The sequence below is a fragment of the Rattus rattus genome, chromosome 1 (assembly GCF_011064425.1).
Source record: "Rattus rattus isolate New Zealand chromosome 1, Rrattus_CSIRO_v1, whole genome shotgun sequence".
NCBI lineage: Eukaryota > Metazoa > Chordata > Mammalia > Rodentia > Muridae > Rattus > Rattus rattus.
In genome coordinates this window covers 263,008,915-263,029,617 of record NC_046154.1, presented here as the reverse complement: position 1 = coordinate 263,029,617, position 20,703 = coordinate 263,008,915, and positions in this window count along the sequence as shown.

Here is a 20,703-nt window from a genome sequence, read left to right as displayed (position 1 = left end):
TAGGAAGCATAAACATAGAATATTATCTATGTTTTTTCTCTGTCCAAACACTCTGGCTTTGATCGGTTTGTCTTTTGTTGATTAACACATGCCTCTACCTGTACACAGATATCTGGAAGGTCTGGCTTCTCCAAAGTACATTCTGTTTCTCTTTTTCTTCTTTTATCTCTTTCACTGGGTGTTGTTCAGATGACAGGCTGGCATTGCCTTCACAAGCTCTTTGGCTTCACCAGTGCCTTGGCCTCTGACCATTTGTTCACTTAAACTGTTGAGCCTGTTCCAGTTGTGTTTCTTTATTTTGAAACATATGGGGCCTGGGAACCATGGAAGCGGTGGGGAGCTGTCCTGGAGCAAGAGTGGGGTTGGGTATCTCCAAATAATCTTGTCCTGAGATAGGCAGGAGTAGCATCATGCCCTGCTTTGTGGTCTGCATACCACACCCACATAGTCCTACGACCTTACCTTTGCTCCTCCGAGGAGGTCACATAGCCTGACAAGCAGGTTGACTCCCTCTCCTTATAAGGGTATGCCAAGCAATATCTGAAATTTCCATATGAGACATCCTCAGCACCCTGGCCACAGTCAATGAGTACACTCTCCCCAAAGACCCATATCCACTCCCCAAAGGTTTAAATAACCTTTGTTCTACCAATTAAATGCTCTGTCTTGCTGAAGCTTGCCTCCAGAGAGTATGTTCTTGGCGCTCTTACTGGTTGCCTGAGGTCTCCATCCCCCTCTCAGGATCCACTGGCTATGACCTCAGTTGGGTTGGTTGGTCCCCTATTACAGATAGGGATGATGGGACAGGAATGACAGATACATAAAAGCACTGGTGACTAATTGGGCTAGTGTCACAAAATCTTAGTGATGATTCTTTGTCAGCTTGAGAAACTCAATAGGAATATCACCGTGCACTTGGAATAGATTTTCAGGTTGATGTGTTTACTCAGGTCATTATGAGTTAGGATTAAACTTCGCATGTCTACCAGGTTTAATTATCATTCATTTATTATCAGACCCTTTCTGTTTAGACTTTCAGTAGCTAAACATGGAAAGATGGCTTATCAGATTTTAACAATGTTCATTCTCAGTAATTAAATTCAATATATTTTTAAAATACTTAATTCTTAATAAGATGGTGATAAGTTGACATGAAAACACCCAGTGGGACATGGCATATTTTAAAATTAAATATGTGATTATAATTTTTATTCACCGGTACAATGTCCATATTTGTATTTTTTTATTATTCTGCATTTCACCTCCTTCTGAGTATCCAGCCACATGTATATTCAGAAATCGCCTTTATTCATTTCCTAAGTGTCCTTCACTCTGGTGACATTAACAATTAAGATTAATAGTCTCCATGATCATTTAATATCTGGTAAATAATATGCACATTCAAAATATATGATATTTTATTTTCCCCCTTTGAAAAAATCATCAAATCGGTAATACTGTTTTGTTGAAGAATCCAACCTTATCGAGTCCTAAGCTATGGAAGTAAAGAGGTAAGTGTACATAAAGCATTAAAATCGTGTATCCTTTAATTCTGAAATTAAATTTTTAGTAGTTATACATAAATGAATAATTATAGAAATGTCCAAAGAATGCCTACTGCTATTTTATTTTTCCATAATAGTAGTATACGAAAATAAACAACAGTACGTGTGTCCTAAATTAACTGATTGACTAAACAAATCATTGCATGCAAAGTCTAATGAAACGTTGAGTGAAGAATACAAATGAGTGCGAAGATTATAAGGAACACAAAAGAACGTTTGAGAGAACACCGTGACTATCTATTGGCTATGACCCTGAACACATGTAGTTGTGAATCACTCATGGAAGAACACCGGATACATCTCAGATTTTCTAAGCTTGCAGCCTTTCCTGGGCTGCACATCTACCACTCGATGGCTTAAGTTAATGGCAGTTGTGCATTTCTTCTCTGGCCCTTTTATTTTTGTGTGTTTGTTTCACCAAGAGAGTCTCTCTTCCATATGAATGTCTGTTCTGCCAATTCTTTTGGCATTGCCTATTTCAATATATACAAAATATCATATATACATGTATACAAAATATCAGATCTGCTGCACATCACTTATGGATCTGTATATATATACACACGTTTATTTGTGACAAGGCAAAAGTCCCTCCATCTTGTCTCAGCTGGAGCATCTTTGGTTCAGCTAACACCACCACACGTTTTAAACTCCTTCAGTGAAAAGTCCTGTGGCAAAGTACCTGATTCTGTTCTATAAACTGGGGCTCACAATGCCTCAGCTAACTGCATGTTTGTGGCTTCTGTTCAACTGCTTGCTTGCTTTTCTTCCATCTGTAACTACCAACCAGGACAAAGGTAGATTTTTCTGTATTGCTTAACTTAAAGAGCTCCCTATAAAATGCATTTAGAGCTGTGAAAAGTGCTTCTCTCTTCAGGCATTCAGCTGACAACCTTAATATAGACTCTCAGTTTAGACTTTGGCCATGACGAGTCTGTGTGTCTCTATTCTATAATATATTTACTATCAACGTCTTCGGAATACGTTTTTAAAGAGAGATGCAATGAATGTGATGGGACATATTCACTCCCTATTATCATCAACAGATTTACCCAACAAAAATCTTATAGATTTGGAGAAGATAGATAACGTACAAATTGCTAAAGGAAAAATGGCCAGCACAGAATGCTGGAGACAAGGAGCTTGTGCATCAGAAATGAGAGACAATGGCTTTCCCAAATAACAAAACCTATCATAAAAGGAGTCTACCAATTTAGTGGAAATTTATAATCATTAGAAACACATGACCACTGTAGCTGAGCAATAAAGAAATGGAAAAATGTAATCAACAAGTAGCATGAAGACTTTGTGTTGGTGATGAAAAAAAGATCTTTAACTAGAATCCAAGTTCAACAGCCAACTGTAAAGATGAGCATCCCTGAGATGAGACAGGTCACTCTGCAGAAATCAATGAGCAGAATTCCACATATCAGTATTTGAAGGACGGGATAACAGTCACATGATCATGTCAACACATGAGGAAAATTTTAAAATTCTTCATGGCGAGCATTCTCAAAGTTTATTGAGAACCACAACATAGGAAAAAGCCACACACAGCAAGCCCACACCTATTCCCAAGAGTAAAAGGTAAACACATGCCACTATGGTCAGTAGCAGGACAAAGATGCCCATCTATCTGCTGTTACATGTTACAAGAAGTTCTAATAAGAATGCAAATTAAAACTACCGTTAGCTACTGTCTCACACTCACAACAACAACAACAACAACAAAGTAACATCCAGACTTAACAACAATAGCAACAAAGTAACATCCAGACTTAACAACAACAAAACAAAGTAACATCAGGCTGGAGGGAGAGAGATGACTCAAAGGTTGAGAGCAATGGCTGCTCTTCTAGAGAAGCTGGGTTAGCTTTGCTGCACCCACGTGGCAGCTCACAACTACAGCTCCCTTAGATCAAGACAGTCTTTGGCCTTTGCACACTGCCGAGCACATGCAATGTACACAAACTCACATACATACAGATTAAGAGCAAATTCATAAATAATGTAAAGATAATAAACAAGTCATGGTAAGACTGTAAAGAAAAAGATTCTTTTCACATTTCAAGATGAGAAAAACTTAATACAGCGATTGTGGAAACCTTATGAAAATTATACACAGTGTTGAATTAAGTCGGCAGTGTGATCTAGTAGTTGGCTGCTCAGCGTATATCTACAGTCAACCTTCCCAATGCTGTAACATTATTTAATATAGGTCTTCGTGTTATGGTGACTCCAAATATAAAATTAATTTTGTTGCTAGTTCAAAACTGTAATTTTGCTACTGTCGTGAATCATAATATCTGTTTTCTGATGGTCTTAGGTGACCCAAAGGTTGAGAATTATCAATCTAGAGGAAAGGTAATGCTAAGATAAGACACACACACACACACACACACACACACACACACACACACACACACACAATTGAGACACTCAATTTCTTTGTGTGCTTAGGAATACAGTGAATGAAATATCACCACCCGTACAATCCACATTCATAGTTAGAAACAGAAACATAAGTTTAATAAAATAATTTTTTTCTTTGACTCATAATTATTTTCAACTAGAGCAATAAATAAACTGAAATTGGAATTAGCTTCAACACTACCTGGATTAACTAAGCAACTTTACTTCTAGTATTTACTTTAGTTTCCTGACATTATTCTTGTCTTTAGGCATTTAGTGTTTTTAGGAACCATTGGTGTTCAGAATTTCATTAGGAGAATTATTTGGCAGTAACACTGCTCCTTTGAGGAGGACGGAATCATTCACTAGGTTTCCTCTTTGGAAGCCATGGCCTTGAAGGTTTGCCTGGTCTGAACTGTCGGAAATCAATAAGGTTTGTAGAGGCAGATTTCGCTCCTGGCTGACATATGAAGCTTTACAGAGTTTAAAATCTGCCACACAAGAAGCATTTGTGATTCTCTACCACATACTAATCAACTGTAAAGCAGGTCACTATCAACACAGGGGCAGAGATAACCAACGGCTGTTTCTCGGAAGGGCTAAAGTCTAATTAAAGAACAATAAATAAATAAATAAATTTTTAGGTTTCAATACCAATTTTCTTCTCATTTTAATCTTTGAAAAAACTTCAATACAGATGTGAAGGTTTTAAAATGGCACCAAAAACCTGCTTTCTGTCTTTCTTTAAAATTTTCCAAGAATAGGACCAGGAGGAAAGGCAAGCTTGCTAAAAGGCAGGATGTGTCTAAGGCAAACCCTCCCCAGAGCATCAAGCATATTCAGATAACCTTCCAAATCCACACCACTGAGTGCTCCCCAACCAGCCCTGCCTGGCATCGCTTCAGGTCCTGCTCATCTGCATTTGATTAAAAAAGAGAAGCCTCCTTTCAAGCCCTTGGCATCAGCTAACTCGTTTCTTCGTCAATCTATTCCCCAAGAAACTACCAGTTTCATATTCTGAAATGAGTCCTGAATTGTTTTTCTTCTTAATTAGAATTTTGGTGGCTTACATCTGCTCATTTAGAATAAGTTTAAATACTTTACATGGCGAACAGAATACCTCATAATTTGTAACCACGATCCTGGGTTCATGCAATGTAATCTTCATCCAGGTCTGATCATATCCCTAGATTGTAGTGGAGAGGACGTTTTATTTATCTTTTCTTTCCATTGCCTTGGATACTTCTGAGCCAATCATCACATTTCATAGTTAGTTAACAATTATGTATATGCTAATTAACATCAAGGCATGGATGTTTAAAGTAATATGCACATAAATATCGAGACGCATGTAAAGTTAGATATTTATAAAACATTCTGGACCAAGCTTTCTAGTCTTTGGTTAGCACCATAAGAAAAGACGTGGATTGCAGAGTGAGTGAAGATTGACTCCAAGCTGTTGAGTCAGTCCCTGTCTTTCTGTGTCTCACTGTGAATGTCTCTAAAAAAGAAATATTATTCTCTGATGAAATGGAATTTAGACATTCTTATCAGGCTCAAATGAGCTAAAAGAAGGAGCTTATTAAAATTATCTCTTGCATTTTATAATTTAGGATAAAGACTAATTCTGAGTGCAAAACTACCTCGTGGCTATTATAAGCAAGGCATAGTAATCCCGAATGTTTCTAAGTTGGTAATTAGCGTTTGTTGGTTTCTTGAGCTTCTTGAACAGAAGTTGCACATTACAAACCTCACCAGGACTTTCAGAAGACTAAAAATAGTCTCATCGTTTATGCATATACAGAAAAGCATAGTAGGAATGTTTTTCTCCGCAATTACTTCCTTGAACTTCCATAAGCAAGGTTATTACCGCTTCTCTTGCAAAAGAATACGGATACAGTTAAGGCTCCTGGGCTTATTCTGAATGCATTTAATTAATCTCTCTTCACCACTCCATCCATAACAGTTACAGACTGATTATTCATATTGTTCGGTGACTATGGAGATAGTGCAAAGTGACTCTGGATAGTCTAATGCATAGCTCATGGCGGGTTCATTCACTGACATGATAATGTTGATCATCTTAAACTAGTCCCAAAGCCTTTTCCTTTCTACCCCTCCCTTTATTAAGTCAGAGTCCCTGGATCAGGCTGCCCGGTCAGTCGTTAGAAAATGTTTTGCCTCTGAGAACTGAGAAAATTAGCATGACTATATTTTTAGAGAAGTTGATCAGGTCTTTAGCATGCTTCCATGTGCCCAGACACACACAGACCGTCCTGCTGATTGGTGGGAAAGTAAAAATAAAAAGTGTAAGGCTAACTTTCTTGAAATCCCTAAGGAGCACCTATCTTCCAGAGTAAAAGACCCATGTAAAACTGTGACATTTCCCTCTCAGGGTTATCCAGACAGACTCTCTCGAGCCAAAGTGCATTTTCTTCACTTTCTGTGGCATGCTGTCAAGATCCAGTAGATACAAAGACTTGTTAGAAAGAAAATGTTTCAAGGTGACTCAACTTCTAGACAAAAATATAACGATTGCCAGACATTGGTGGCTGCCACCAATGCAGAGGCCACCTGAGGTTCAGACAGCTCTGGTGTTTATAGGAAGAGAGCAGAAGTAGCTTTAAACTCAAGTACACATATTTATTCCTTAAAGGATATTAAACGATGTGAAATTTCTATATAATCTGTATATTTTATATAGAAATTTATGTAATCTATCTCAAAGCATACAAATATACCCTACACATTCAACACCACACATACACTAGGTCACCTACTGAGTGCCCCACCAGTTTCTGCTTCAGGGGCACCTGTGAGAGTCACTAGAAAATGAGTTTATTTGTTGGTTTCCTTTACACACTCCATGTTTATTCTAATATGCTATGTCCTGGTCACTGTGTTTACTCCTAATGGTAAATTTACCCAGATCCAAACATAAAACAATTTTTTTTAAGAATGACCTAAGTCTTCAAACCAATGAAGAAGCAGAAGTGAGCCTCTAGGAACTCCAATCTCAGAGGAAATACTACTCAGAGTAAGTCACACTCCTTTTGAATAGTAGCAGCCATTGTCAGGTGGCCACCAATATGCCACACACAACTGAAATCCTAACATTTGGTGTGGTTCTACTTCCATACCATCTACTCCCATCAACCATCCTTTCTTGTGTAATTCCCACCCACCCAATACAGAACCGATACAGGATGCCAGGCCAAACTCAGCTGCGGTTGGAGAGACTAAGAAAATAGGAACATGTGAATCATATTTCTCCTCTTGTACTTGGCATCCACCATTAAAGCAGGGATCTCGAGCGGGCCTGACTTTATTCTGTCACCATTTTTTCTGCTGTGTTACTTTGCTTTTCTAGCATCAAAGCCATATTTTAGAGGAAAGTACAGTTTTGGCATATTATTTTCTTAATCACCCTGCTTTGTATCCTGGTTAAGTTCAAGGTCATATTGCACTGTGTAATCCTTAAGTTAATGTTAAAAAGAGTTATCTCAAAGGGTGATATTCTAAAAGTAACTGGAACATGTAAAAACCACGTTTTAGTGTTGCCTTTGTATAAATACTTTAAAGAGACAACTATCTCAAATAATTAAATACAAACGTCGTTTTTTGAGTCTGAGGTTTTGACATTTGAGTGTTCTAGTTTGCGTTATATTGTTGTGATAAAATGCTGACCTCATCGACTTAGGGGAGGAAAGGATTTATTGGACCCACATGTCCTAGTCACAGTCCATCGTGAACCCTGATGTGGAGCTAAGACGCTAAGACAGAAAGCCATGTAGATATTATGTAATAACGTGCTCACCTTGCTTTATTATACATCACAGCGGCGGCACCATGCACGGTGCGCTGTGCCCCCCCCCCACGTCAACCATTAACCAAGAAAACATCTGCTCAGATTTGCCTAATGGACATCAGTAGAGTGGACTCTCTTCTCAGTTAAGGTTCTCTCTTCCCAAATGACTCTAGTGTGGGTCAAACTGGCAAAAATCTAACCAGCCAGCACAATGAAATTGATATGAAAACTGTGGGTACTGTTATGACGGACCTGAACAAGTCGATTGGGGGCAGGGGAGGACTGTTGAAGGGTTGGGAACTTTGGGCTGAATGGGCTGTTGTTACAGGGAAAGCCTGGAGGTAAGGATGTTGAAAGAAAGGCAGGCAACGGAGACTTGCCTGGTCCATGAAGCTCTCGTGGGAAGCAAACACTGTCAGCTCTGTTCCTGTGATTTTCTGAACTGAGAGTCTGTGGTTTCTGGTCAGTTGCGGCTGAATAATCAGCTCTGATTAATGAAAGATCCTCACCACTGGAGTGAACTCGATGCTTTCCTGGGGCAATAGATGCTTATTATGTGGCGCTGAACGATCAGCTGTGATTAATAGGAGACCTTCATTATCAAGGCAAAAATCTTCCGGCAAGTATTTCTGCACAGAAGCTGTGGTCGGTCCAGAGATTACCAAGGTTATATTGATACGTAGCAGAGTAGCAACTGAATTTTGTAATGTGCGAGAGTCTCTCAGAAGATACTGGTTTTTGCGTAGTGAAGGCTTCACCCCTCTATGGCGTTTGCTTCAGTTCCCGCCTTGTCTCTATGATGGACTATCACTTGTGAGTTAAAAATAAACTCTTGCCTTCCCAAGTTGCCATAAGTCATAGTGTTTATCATAGTAATACAACACACAAACTAGGATAGAGGGTATAGAAAATATTTTTAAATGATAGCATCATAATAGTTGCATAGCTTTATAATTCGCCAAAACCAATAACTGAATGAATACAGGCCAATTTTATGGTATGCAGGTTATACTTCAAAATATTTCATAAACAAAGGTCCAGAAACAGACATTAGAATGGATAGAATAAGACTGTCAATACGCTCATAGCCATGATACTGATTGACAGCCAAAGCAACTCATTATTTACACACACACACACACACACACACACATTTATCTTAGTTAGGGAATCTATTCCTGCACAAAACACCATGACCAAGAAGCAAGTTGGGGAGGAAAGGGTTTATTCAGCTTACACTTCCACATTGCTGCTCATCACCAAAGGAAGTCAGGACTGGAACTCAAGCAGGTCAGGAAGCAGGAGCTGATGCAGAGGCCATGGAGGGATGTTACTCACTGGCTTGCTTCCCCTGGCTTGCTCAGCTTGCTCTCTTATAGAACCCAGGACCACCAGCCCAGGGACAGCATCACCCACAATGGGCTGGGTCCTCCCACCTTGATCACTAATTGAGAAAAAGTCTTACAGCTGGGTCTCATGGAGGCATTTCCTCAAGGGAGGCTCCTTTCTCTGTGATAACTCCAGCTTGTGTCAAGTTGACACACAAAGCCAGCTGGTACAATATATATATGCTGTATACAGTATATCTTGATATGCTGACGAGATAAAATGTTGTTTTTTGACACAGCGGCTCAAACAGCCCAGGTTGACGCCCAGCTCTCTATGTGGTCGAGGCTGACACTGAACTCCTGATTCTCCCGCCTCCTTCTCTGAAGTGCTGGGATGACTGGCTCGTGCCATCATGTACGATATGCAAGCGTAGCTGATTTTGAAAATGATTGTTTTGATATCGACCGAATTCAATCCAGTCAGAATCTGCTTTATTCACGATGCTGCCGTTTATACTAATGGAAGGCTCGGCTCTGTGTGCTCTTGCTTATTCTCTTAGTAGCTGCCACAATGCCACGCTGCGTTTGCACTTTAATATTTATTTACTTTAAGTGTTTTTGCTAACAAATGGCTTGCAGTAGGGTTATGTTGTTCCATGCGTGTCTTTATGTTTTTACGAATAGTCGATTCTATGGTTTTACAAAATTCTGTTATTTTAACTGGGTTTATAAATTTGCTTTTCTGAACATTAGATAGCTTGTAGTGTCTCCATTCCGTAGGCTGGGTGTATTGTTCTTCCACACCCCAATCCGAAAGACAAAGAAAAGAGCATTTGTGGAACGCACGGCCTCCCGCCTTGTGAATGATATAGAATCAAAGCTTTTAGATATTCTGCTCAGTAACTATAATCTCCAGCATTTCTTCCTCAGCTTGTGTTTCTACAGACTGCTTTTGCCAGTAGTATTTTTATTTAACAAGTTCTCCCGTGCATCTGCCCAGGTAGTTTCATCACTGAGTAGCTTTTCAAATTATCTTTTATCTGTTTTTTAATCCAAAAAGGGATGTGTGCGTTTGTACTTCCGAGCCATCGGTGAATAGAATAAACAGAGTAAAGGTCAGGGATGAACTGGTAATGGGCACATTGGATTTCAATGTTACGACGTATTTCTCAAGTTGAACGCCATATTATTGCCCTGACTATATCTATATCTATATCTATATCTATATCATGTATTTCTATATCTATATCATCTATATCTATATCTATATCTATATCTATATCTATATCTGTATCTTTATCTATATCTGTATCTGTATCTATATCATATATCATTGCCTGTAAAGCAATTCTTTGCACTTCGTGATCTGCAGTGAGAGCTTACATATCTTGCTTCACGTATACTGGCAGATATAGATGCCCATTCAAAGGCTCGGTGCACACTCTGCCTGCCTGTACTGGGTCCTACTAAAGCTGCAGAACTCGGTTTCTGAACTTCCAGGTATGGTACCAACATCGTAAAATCTGACGTGGCCTCCCTGGCCAGGGTCTTGTTGCTTTCCCGGACTCGGAATATTTGATATAAATATTATTTCCTCTATTAAGATTTGAGATTGTACTTGTTATCAAAGCTCACTGAAATTGAGTAGCCTGTCTGTCTTGTCCTTTTGAGCGTTTGAAGTTGGCTTTAGAAGGGAGAGGGTAGAAATGGCTTCAATTTTTCCATTTTTATCTGGAAGTCTCCAGATTGCTTCTTAAATGAGTCATGGGAGAAAAAGATAGTTGCTTGGGAACAATTTAATTACACACTATATATAAACTAGTAACTGAATTTTCTTTGAAGTTAAGTTAAACAATATAATTAATTGAAAGTAAAACATACCAATTTCCGCTTACTTCTGATAGCTTAGGCCTTTTGGCGCAGGATAAGGAATATTTAGCTTCATAAACAGTCTTCTTCACCACTTAGCTGTCTTGATCCACCATTTCTCAGTCCTGCCTTTACTGAATCTCGACTTTCATCCTGTTTCATACAGTGAGGGGACTCTGCCCTTTCAGTGCTTCTGAGCTTCATCCAGGGCTCAAAACGCAAAGGTGGGGACTGGAGAGACACACCCAAGTATAGGCAGGGTTGATCTGTAAGCCTGACAGCCTGAGCTCGGATCTCCCGCACTCAAGGCAAAAAGAGGTGCGTGGCTGTCCCTGACTGTAACCCCAACATCTGAGGACAGGGAAAGGTGGCTTTCGAGAGCTCACTGGAGCCACCAGCCTGGCTGAAATGGAAAGCTTTCAATTCAGTAAAGCAACCTGGCTCAGGGGACGACAGCAGAGAGGAGCAAAGAAAGATGGCTACAGTATCACTCTCGACCTGCCTGCTAAAAGGCTCACATACACCCTCACACACGCATGCACGCACACACACACCACACACACACATGCACGCACGTGCACACACACACACATACATGAACACACACATACACACACACACACACACACACACACACACACACACACCCAACCCCACACACGGAGAGAATAAAATTAACTATGTAGCGTAGAGGAATATGAAGGGGTTCATTCGGACAAACTGAGGCTAGAACCCCAGATAAATAAGATGACTTCAGCCCCCTCTCCTGATCACTGGTAGATAAGGAATTATGCCTACCGCTGCCAGGTTTCTAATAAGTGCAAAAAGTAGACGTGAATCCTGCCAGTTGCAAAATGTCACCGATATATTTTTAAAATGTGTAAAACTTAAAATGTCTGTGAACCGAGCACATTTAGCCTGGCAGATACTTGTGTCCTCCTCTCTGACAGTCACTGCTCTTTCTGCCAGGATTTTGGTACTTCTGTAAATGCTTATATATTCGTCCATACAAATCCTCCGTGTGTGCCTGCATTCTTCATGTCCTATCTTTGGTTTTGCAGATGTGCTGTCCATAACATGTGTAATATAAGTAGCTTCTACCTTGAAGTAATCAAACATCTTGAATTGTGTGCACTCTGGAGTGCCCCCACACACCCCCGGGGTTCTCGTTGTATTAGCTACTTAAAAAAATTAAATTATTTTCTTCCATCTGTTTCATTGTTTTGCCTGCATGTACATCTGGTCTGTGCTCCATGTGCATACTAATCCCTGTAGAAACCAGAAGAGAGCATAAGATCCCCTAAAGATGGAGTTTACAGTATGCATATTGAGAACGGAATGGGTTCTCTCCAAGAGCAGTCAGTGCTCTTAATCACTGAGCCATTTCTCCAGGTCCCTGTTCTAGTTACTTCTGACACTACTGTGACAAAACGGTATTAAAAGCAACTTAGAGAGGAAGTACTGACTTAGGCTCATGCTTTAAGGCAATGTACAATCCACTGTGGTAGAAAGAAAAGGTAGTGGGAGTGTGAAGTCACTAGTCACACACTGTATTGACACTAAGAGTCGGAGAGATGAGTGTAATGCCGATGCCAAATACACTTTCTTCTTCTTCTTCTTCTTCTTCTTCTTCTTCTTCTTCTTCTTCTTCTTCTTCTTCTTCTTCTTCTTCTTCTTCTTCTTCTTCTTCTTCTTCTTCTTCTTTTCTTCTTCTTCTTTTAATCCAGCCTGGGGCCCCAGCACATGGGATAAGAGTGTTCGAAATCCAAGTGGCTCTCTCCTCCCCAGCTGAACTTCTTTGGAAACGTCAGCATAGGTATGTGCATGAGTGTGTCTACCAGATTATTTCAAATCCAATCAAGAGTAATGAACATTAACCCTAGCTGCACTCTCTGGTTAATTCATGGGTGCTTTCAGTGTTCCTAGGGCCATGTGTTAGCACAGTAAACTATTGCAGATGAAATTGTCATCCTTTATTACTCTAGTATAAAGAAAAGTTTAGTGATATTTATCAGACAACGGCTGCCATTTTACACAGAATCCAACTCGTTCCCTTGATAGGTAACATCACACATGCGTGCACACACACACACATACACACACACATACGCACACACTCACACACACACACACACACACACACACACACACACACCATCAGAAGGGTAGTAACACATTCTTCTCATTAATCCTTGGATTTTCTAAAACTACTTGCTTTCAAAAACATCCTAAAATTAAAAAAGAAGTGATTGTAGAAGTCAGAACACATTCCCCAGCATCTAGCCTGTTTATTTTGTATGTTAAAATACATGCCATTTTCCATGTTGTTTATATAACAGAGATTTTTATTGGTATGAGAAAAGTTCATATTATTTTAGTAATGATTCTACTATGCTTAACTTTGCGAATTACATTGGTAATGGTATATGATACTGTGAAGGATACAGCAAGGCTGTAAATTTATAAACCTACCTTAAAATGACACTTCAAGTTGTGCACTATGCAAGTGTTTGAACATTTCATCGTGACAGCTTGGTCCACTTTCCAGCTGTTTTTCTAATTACTGAAAGCAGAAAATGTGGGATACAATGAGCGGGCATTGTGTTTTCCACGGAAAGTCTCCAAGTAGAAAATGGAAACACTTATAAAAAGAATGTGTTCTCTATTTACCTGAACAAAGGCTGGGTGAACGGGGGATGGGACTGTGCCTTCACTGTTGTGAGTTATGGGAAAGAGACGAGACACCAAGAGCCTTTTACTGGCTACAGCAGCACTGTTAGTGGGACCCTTCTATGAAGGGAATCCTGTAGCCGGCGTCCGTAGATGACTCTCAGCTTCTCTCGGTTTCGCTTTCCTTTCCAATTCATCCTCTTTATATTGAACTATAGCACTTGAGAAGATTTTAAATTACAGGACCGATATTTTTACTCTGAATTTTCATTTATTGTGTGTGACCGGAAGACAAAATAACTATACTAAATTAATGTTCTATGACATGAAACCTGTTTGTTTTAAATTAATTTTAGGTGGCGCATAAACGTGATTTAAAAAGTGTGGACACAAAACTGATTAGAAGCATTTATTGGGCATAGGGGGAAAATGTTTAAGTTGGCATTTAGAGTAAAACTTGCGTGTGTGATGATAGTGTGCAATAAGTGGATTTAATGAGCTGAGTGTTACAATGGACGGGTGGGTAAACAGAGAATGAGATTTGAAAAGGGTCTGATTTATTCTTGAAGAAGCACACATTTTTGAAACCAGATTTTCATTAGCTGTAGATGCTCGCTGCAAACTCTAAGGTGACAAACAAAAATATATTTAAAAGCATATAACAGACACAACAGGAAAGGAGACAAAATGTCAACACATAAAATCCTCAGGTTAAAACCAGCACAAAAATAGGTAGGAGTTTTACAAAGCTACAAAGTATGCATAAATCCAGTTATATCCACAAGACTTCCGACTGTTGTTAAATGACATCTTAAGGGCACCACTGAAAACACAATCCAAGTGTGTTCGTTTCCACACTCAATGATATATTGGGTACAATAAATCCCCCTTTTGTTTTTATCCTAAGGTAAGCATGATGTCTGTGCATTTTATGGAGTATAATATGCTTGTTTGATACCTGTATATAAAGTCCAATGACAAAATCAGTGTGAGTAGCATTTCTCTTTTCTCAGATGATTCTGCTCCCGTGTGCCTAGAGACTAACACATTTCTCTGGTCCCATCCGACTGTGCTCTACAAAAATCAAACCTAGTTCCCTCGTCAGTTTAACCCTTCCAATCCCTAAAGCACCCTGCTGTTTTACTGAGCCTCTAGTTGCTTCCGCTCTACTTATACCTGATCAGTTATTTTAGTTTCCACGAGAGAGTGAGAACATCCAGGATTTGCATTTTTCTCCCAGCTATTTCACTATACTTACCCCCATCCATATTGCTAATCTTATGATCCTATTTCTTTATGAATGAATACCTGGCATCAGGTATATAGGTCATATTTTTAAAATAAAACTCATTTTAATACAAAGACAGAGATATAAGACATTTAAAAGGATGAAAGAAAGTGTATTATGTTAAAATAAATACAAAAATACTGGAGAAACTGTAATGACTTAAGACTAAACAGATTTCGGACAAAAGAAAAGTACCAGAAGGGAAATGGGGAATGCATTATAACAATGGAGTTCATTTGCAAGGGGGACAGAATTCATAGCATGTATGCAAAACACGGAGAGAAGCACCAGAAGAAACAGTTCATATTATAGCATAATTTAAGGTATGGGAAAGTTATATAAGTTAAAAGCATTTTTTTCTGAAAATAACCACTCTTCCCTTACCCCTGTCTATCAATTAACCTGAAAAAGACAAGCACCATTGTGTGGCCTTTGAGTTGCAGGAACTCCTCGTCTGTGGTTTCAGTGAGGAACCCGGGATAGTGTAAGTGAGATAGATAGAAGACCCATGCTAAAAGTCACGAGTTTCTACAATCTGCTTTTCCAAAATAGAAAATGTTGAGAAAGTTCTAAAAATGATGTGTACATCAGGAATTGATATGTCTAGCAGGCCGAAAGTCTGTTAAAGATAAAACTGTACTAAACATATGAGTCCAAGAAGTCTCAAGGGAACATGTGTTACTCTAACTGCAAATAAAATTGCAGTCTGTCTGTCTGTCTGTCTGTCTGTCTGTCTCTCTATCTATCTATCTATCTATCTAACTATCTATCTATCTATCTATCTATCTATCTATCTATCTATCCATCTATCTATCTACCTGTGATGGTTTGAATATGCTTGGTCCAGGGAACTGCACCATTTGGAGGTGTGGCCTTCTTGGAATAGGTGTGACCTTGTTGGAGGAAATGTATCATTGTGGGTGTGGGCGTTAAGACCCTAAAGAATCACCTCGAAGCCAGTCTTTTCCTCTTTGCCTTTGGAATAAGATGGATAACTTTCAGTTCCTCCTACACCATCATTGCCTGAATTCTGCCATGCTCCTGATTTGATGATAATGGACTGAACCTCTGAACCTGTCAGCCAGCCCCCAATTAAATGTTGTCCTTATAAGAGTTGCCTTGACCATGGTGTCTGTTCACAACAGTAAAACCCTAAGACTCTATCTATCTATCTATCTATCTATCTATCTATCTATCTATCTATCATCTATCTATCTATCCATCAATCTATTGATCTATCCTACCTATCACCTATCTATCATCTGTAAAATACACTGAAAATAATGTTTAAAGGAGATTCATACTAGTGGGAGTATATATTAGAAAAATAAAAACTTCCAAGTCAACTAGTCAAGCTTTCACACAGAAGTCTAAAGGAGCACGGGCTTATCAGCTTCAAGCAAGTTGCCAAGACTGCAAATACCCACTCACCACTCTCTAGTCCACAATCCCTCAGTCTTATGAGCTGTCCCACTTCATCTTGACTGAACAGCTCTAAATTCATACCTCCCACGGCTCCCTTCTCACTCTCGATTAATCTCAGGAGGTGATTATCAGACCTTAGAAATCACTCTTTCTCTATACATGTTGGTTTATAATAAAGACTGTATCCCTGAACACCTAACTGGAAAAACCATGAGGTAAAGGAAGGGGACAAACAGGTTCCACGTTGCTTCCCCTGGATGTGTCAGCAGTTCAGAAGCCACCAAATCTTGATGTTTTATAGAGGTTCTACTCCAGTTCCTTCCCAGAAATCAATGAGCGGGGCTGAAGATTCCAACACCTCAGTCAGTCGATCTTTCTGGTGAGTCCTTTCGTCGGTGATGCCAATGAGATAGAAGATGTGGTTCAGAAACAAAGGCCGCCATGTCCTACCATGGAGGGCAGGAACTGTCCTCTGCATGTGCCAAGTATAAAATTTTGACTCTAGCAGTTTAAAAAAAGCAGTATGCTGCTTCAAATAATAGGTTAAAAAGCACATTTTAAGGAAGATTCAAGATTTAATTTAAAATTAAATGCTGAAATTTTGTGCAGCAGAAGGTAATAAATGTCTAGATTTCACAACTGGTGGCCATTAATTACCATTTACTCCGAAGGACACATTGTTATGCCGGTAATGACATTAAACAGAACACAAAGTTCAGCCAGAGAGGTAAATGCCTTGGCTTCAATGACTATTTTTGTATCAATCAGATATTAAAAGTGACAATTTAATACAGGGGCCTACAGAAGCTGCATGTACTTTATTGTAGTATAAAGCAAGACATTTTCTTCCAACAAATGCCAATGAGTTTTTTCTACATTACCTCTGCCAGTTCCTACTCTTAAGTTTTCCATTGTTATGATGTTGCTTTTAGTCACAGAAATGCATGAATAATTAAATGGCATTTGTCTTTAGTCGAGACATATTTCAAACAGTTGATTCGTGGAGGTTACTCTGACAGTAGTTGTAAGGTTTATTCTTTTAAATCATATGAGTAATATTGACCTTGTTATACCTGTGTATAACTAGCAATAGAAAAATAACACTGGAATTATTTTACAGTAAATAAATACAATTTAAAAATGGTCAGAAATTTATGAATATGAATACAGTGATAATAATAATGGCACCATCAACCTATAGTACACCCTAGACTATATCACACTTATTTGTATGTTATATATGTATGTCTTTATGTATACACCTTAGTTAATAACTTTATTTCAAATTGTACCTTTTTGTTAAGCAGTAGGTTTCATTGGGAGGTTGGATCTAATGTATTTATGCTTACTAAATGTTATTTTAAAAATTAAAGTATATTTAAAAAGTACATGTGATGTCCAGTGGATAGGCTGCAATGGTCTTACTGTCCATTGTATAACATTTTGCATTGACTTAAAGGATAAAGTAAAATTTCTCCTTAGTGAACAAAAGTCACACTAGCAGAGACTTAAAAACAGTAATCGTTTTTAGGAACCTTTTTTGTTTGTTTGTTTCAAATGGATATGGAATACATCAGGACATCGTTCTAAAGACCAAACACTCGGAATTGAACAATAAATGTAAAAATAACATGAAAAGGATTTATTTCAAACGAGCTTATAAATTAGAACATGTAGACTGAACAGTTTAGAATAGTGAATGACTTTAATATGCAACAGTCTTCAAGTAGATGAGAAAATGCTTCTACTAATTGGTCAATTATGAAGAAAGAATACATAACATTTAAAACAAGTAAGTCAAGCCTTAAAAATTCTTACATAATTCATGTGGTTGTTATAGATCTCGGGTCGTTGAGCGATTCATCAGTTTGACCACAAATGCATTTAACAATAACAATAACAATAATAACAACAACAACAACAACAGAAAGGCTTTATTTAGACTGGCACCAGTACTGTACCACAGAGTTGGGAATCTCAAATGCAGTCCTAAGCCATGTTAGTCCCATGTTTATAAAGGCACACCCAACAAGGTTATGTGCCAGCGTGCAAGCACAGGGTTCAACTCAACACACAGATGTCTTGCTGATGTCTGGGGTTATTTTGCATGAGCAAGCTTGTTTACAGAAGCAGAACACATGGTAAGCATTGTGACTATTATCTTGCATGAACACCAGTTAAAATTTTATGAGACTGGGCAGTTCTAGAGCAATTCCCAGGAATTCCAGGAAGCCATTTGTCCTTGCACAAAGTGGCTGACAGTCCCAGTCTCACGGGTATAGTTTTTATAGGCTAGAGAATTTATTTACTCTATAGATCTTTCTTAATTCCAGCAACTTACAGGAATTTATGGCTGGTCCAGAGACCAGTTTTACCCAAGATAGTTTAACACTTAAAATATTCAGCATCCTACTGAAAATAAATTATTTAGCTTTCACTGTTTTTGTAATTTGGTAAGATGCATTAATGTTACCTTTCTGTGATCTCTGAGAGCCTAGAGTCTTCCTCTTTGCAGTTTCCTCTGCATAATATCCTATCATTTTTGTGTTGAATTATTCTAGGTTTTAAGAATTAAATATTTATGATGATTAATCTTCATTGTCAATTTGACTTAGAAAACCTTAGGAGACATTCCACTTTGTGTATCCATGAGGACACATCTACAGACGTTTAACAGGAAGGAAAGTCCCATGTTGGTTGTGGGCATCAATGTACCACACGCTAGGACCCAGAGAGCAAAAGTGGAGAAAATGACTAGCGTGGGTAATGGCCTCAGTTCATGAAGAATTGAATCAGGCTGTACTAGGCAATAACCCTAACCATAAAGAAAGTCTTAGCCTCAGCCTGAGTGTTCTGCCTGCAGAAACAATATGACTCTAGATGACTTCCAAGAATCATAGAGTTGGCTCTTGTGGCTCTCAGTTCCTGAGAACTCAAGATAATCCCCCAGGCAGTGAAGCATTTACATTTCTCAGTATGTTCCCCTAGAAGTCAAGAAAGCATGGAAGCTTGGCAGGACAATTGGTCTCAGACATTAATCTTGTGTGCCCTATATAGCATGCAAATGTCATTGTATCCTGACAACTACCATTGTATCGATCTAGGTGATTGCCATTATATTCTGCTTCTGATAGAGGCATAAAAAGTCTGATTGCTTGCAATAAATTTAATACCCAACAAAGGGGAGAGAGAACCATATCCTGAGGTTAGGCATGGCCCCCACGTGAGGGATGGGGCCACCCACCCATCTCAAAAATATTAACTCAGAATTGTTCCTGTCTACAGGAAATGCAGGGACAAAGAGTGGAGCAGAGACTGAAGGAAAGGCCATCCAGAGACGGCCCCATCAAGAAATCCATCCCATCTGCACACACCAAACCCAGACCCTATTACTGATGCCAAAGAAGTGCTTTCTGACAGGAGCTGGATGCAGCTGTTGTCTATGAGGCTCTGCCAGAGCCTGGCCAATACTGATGTGGATGCTCACAGCCAACCGCTGGACTGGGTGCAGGGACCTAATGGAGGAGTTAGGGGAAGGACTGAAGGAGCTGAAGGGGTTTTGTAACTCCATAGGAAGAACAACAATATCAACCAACCAGAACCCCCAGAGCGCCCAGGGACTAAACCACCAACCAAAGAGCACACATGGAGGGACCCATGGCTCCAGCTGCATGTGTAGCAGAGGATGGCTTTATCTGGCATCAGTGGGAGGGAAGGTCCCTGGTCCTGTGGAGGCTCGATGCCCCAGTGTAGGGTAATGCTAGGGCAGTGAGGCAGGAGTGGGTGGGGAGCACCCTCACAGAAGCAGGGGGAGGGAGAGTGGGGTGGGACATTTGCAGGGAGAAAACCAGGAAGGGGGAAACATTTGAAATGTAAGTAAATAAAAAACCGATAAAAAAAAATCTGACTGCTTGCAATAAAATCATCATCATAGCCTCAGTTTTGCTGTGGCCCCTCCAACCTAAGCCTGATTAAATTCCTCTCCTGGCCATATCAGTGGTCTTGGTCAGGTAAGTAAGAGTAGGGGTGCTTACAGGTACTCTCAACCTTCATCACCTGTAAAGGTTGGACCTCTTGCTGTTCAAATACAGTAGTCTCAGCCTGTTGAGATCAAGTCTGCTTCTGTGCCTCGTTTCTCTTAAAACTAGAGACCAGCAAGAATTTTTCTTTACTTCTTAACTGTGGGTGCATTGTACTCAGTCACTTCATGATCTGCCACACTGGACTCTATCACTTTGAATCATGAGCCAAAATACAAAGAATAGTTTTATTAAGTTCATTCTGTCAGATATTTTTGTCACTAGAATGAAGAGGAGGAAGAGGAAGAGGAGGAAAAGA